Genomic DNA, 3,124 nt, shown 5'->3' on the forward strand with positions numbered 1-3,124 from the left:
TCTCTTTCTTGTCTTCCCCATTCATTTAAATTGCTGTTGACAGATGACATTTTGGCTTTTAACTGAGATTCATACTTAACAACGTAGATAATCATAACTTGTTCTGACTTAACTGGCAAGTTTTTAAAATTTGTTTTGCAACATCTAAAACTTCTTACCCTTCGATTCTAAAGATAGAGCATAAATAGACACCATCAATAAAGAAACTATAGATATGTAAATTAAGACATATTTCTGAATTTTAAGAGTGTGGAATGTAGATCCTGCCAGTGTCTCTCTACTTTCCACTTGATTGGCTCATGCTGAACCAGCATTGCCTTTCTGAGGTTTTGATACTGGAGTGTAATTTATGTAATCTCAGCCCAAATCAGGTTATCACAGCTTTTTGATTCAATAACAGGAAAGTTGCAACTTTCAGAGATGTTATTTGCTGATCATAGGAGATACTGCCAAAAAATGTCCATATCTGCTTTGTAACTATTGTTGCAATGGGACAGTGAGAACTTTATTTGTCTCAGACTGAGTATGCGGAAGATTGCACTGCACTAATTAGAGACTCACCTTGGTAGGACAAATAATCAAAGTGAATAACATAGTAAAATATCTGGACCTGCTCTACTGTGATCTAGTTGTAAGCAGAGCTTCAAAAAGCAAAAACATGAGTAAAAATCAAAAATAGAGCAGACATTGAAAAGACTGTTCAGACTGAACAGGCTGTTCACTATTGGGTCAAAAATGAAAGACCATATTCTTAAAAAATCCAAATCTTCCCATAAATTGAGTTTATTTACTAAAAGATATTTCATGTGATGTGAGAAAAAGTTTGATTGTCTGAACCAAAAGACAAAAACAGAAGAAATCTGTGAAAGGACAAATGTCATGACATGGCACCCATATTACACTTGAACCTGGTGTAGATTCTAAGTTTACAAATCAGTGCAATATTTTTCACCATTATAAACCAGATGGAATTATATAATGTCTTATTATTATTATTATTATTATTATTATTATTATTAAAAGCACATGTTCATTACCAAATAACAGAACTTTCTGTTTATACAGTGTCATATTATATCTACATATTTACAATATAGTAAAATTTATTTTGGGGCAATTTATAAAGCTAAAAAGCACAATAAACTTTTGTTTTCATTCTAAAACAACATGTTACACCACAAGGGCAAATTGTGAAGTGGAATTATTCTTTTCTAAGTGTAACTTCACAATTTCACAGATTTTAGTCAATAACTACAACATGGCACACACTTGCTACCACACTGCCCACACTGCTTTGTCAGAGTGAGTAATTATATCATACTGACATCAGCTTATATGCAGTGACTCATGCATATTTTTTCATGTATGTGCGAGTGTGGTTAAATTGCAGCTGCCCCCTTAAAATGATTTAATCCGGTTAAAAGGATTTAAAATTAATCCAAGAGGGCCCTACATTTTGACACTGCCACATTTTAGCACGTCTGCCTTGTAATACAACATGTTTAGTTTTAGCTTTAAAGGTATGGAATTCAGCCTCTTTAAAGATGCCGTGTACTGGCATTTTGAAATTAAACCAACACTTAGTGCTTATGTAATCATTGTCTATTGTTCTGGAAAATTACTAACAATTCAGCTAATTTTCCCTGATATATTTTTTCTTTTTAGAAACCGTAGCTCAAAGAGACACTATATAAGGCATTATGAGGTTTAACAACTGTTTTTTTTAATATATAAATATAAATCCAACCTAACTTCAAGTCAAAGCAATCCTATGACTAATAATGTAAAACTTTGAAAACATCTTCCCTGCATTTACTTGTCATGAAACAACTTTTAGATCAATTAGTATAGAAATTTGTGTTTGCTCCCTTGTTTCTGCCATATCAATTTGTCTGTTTACTATTGATTATATATTTTATTAAATCTCATATGAGAAATATCTGATCAAGAATCATAAATCCAAAACAGAATTAATGCCAAAATTAGGTATTCTCTAATTTTGTCAATTCAACAAAGAAGTGACTCAGCTACTCTGAATGCAGACTAGATGTAATGCTCTATCAAATGAAATCTTAATAAAGATATATTGACTTTTGTGGTGATAATTTAGATAAATTTTGAGACATTCCAAGATCATAAATACATTTGCTTTACTTTATAAAACTGTGGATGAGGAAGAAACTTGTTTATGTATGATCTGATATCTAAAAATAATCTAAATTCAATCACAACTAGATCTCTCTCAGATGTCCATCACATCTGCTTTAGTGATTACAGACATGAAGCAACACAGGCCAGGTCAGTGAGCACAATCAACCACAGAAAAGTGAGATGCAAAAGACAGGACTGGCAGTGTGCAGTGGATAGCAGGCACATACATTAAACTACTGAAATTTTACTGATGATATGGCAGCAGTGGAAACAAGAAGTGAAAGCAGATCCAAAATTAAACCTTTTAATGTATCTGTGTCATACAGAATTTAAATTAACCTGCAAGTTAATACACACTTCTGACCTTTTTTAAACCAAGAACAGGGTTTTGGTGTTTTTTGTTTTTTTTTTTGTTTTACTTTGTTGTTGTTTTTACCACTTCTTCTAAAGCCAAAAGCTTGTGTGCTTTAGTAACAAGACAACAGATGGAGTGGGCAATGGACTGAGCATGATTAAGTTATAAAGAACATCTAAAAAAAAAAACATTTCCAGGAATAAATTTAATCAAGAAGGGAATATAAAGCCAAGCCAAAATTATTTCCTTTTAAAACAGGTGGAAAAAAAAAAAAAACTGGCTCGTTAGTGAAAGCAAACTGTATTTCTGTGGGTGGTGTTAGTATCCAACTGAGTTCTAAATAGGCTAATTAACATTTTTCTGTGCTATTATTAACCCTGGTGTGACAATACCTTTTTGATCAGAAGAGCCTAAATGCAGGTTGTGGGGTTGAATAAGACAACACTATTAGAGATTATTTATTGGATGTGGGACTCCTTTTCACCGGGACAGCCCGTTTCATCATGAGGCCCATCATCTGAGCGAACCAGCTGCTGGCAATGCATAATTGTTGCCATAGAAATAGTGTCCAGGGAGACAGCTGTGGCCTTTTAGCAGGAGCCACACAACACACAGAAG

General features: G+C 33.2%; 1 protein-coding gene across 1 annotated transcript in view; it reads right to left on the bottom strand.

The window, feature by feature from the left end:
• LOC129356359 (RIMS-binding protein 2-like) overlaps positions 1 to 3,124 on the bottom strand; it is a 61,308-nt gene that overhangs the window by 48,434 nt on the left and 9,750 nt on the right.

This window comes from Poeciliopsis prolifica, unplaced genomic scaffold, assembly GCF_027474105.1.
Source record: "Poeciliopsis prolifica strain line A6 unplaced genomic scaffold, Auburn_PproV2 SCAFFOLD167, whole genome shotgun sequence".
Lineage (NCBI taxonomy): Eukaryota > Metazoa > Chordata > Actinopteri > Cyprinodontiformes > Poeciliidae > Poeciliopsis > Poeciliopsis prolifica.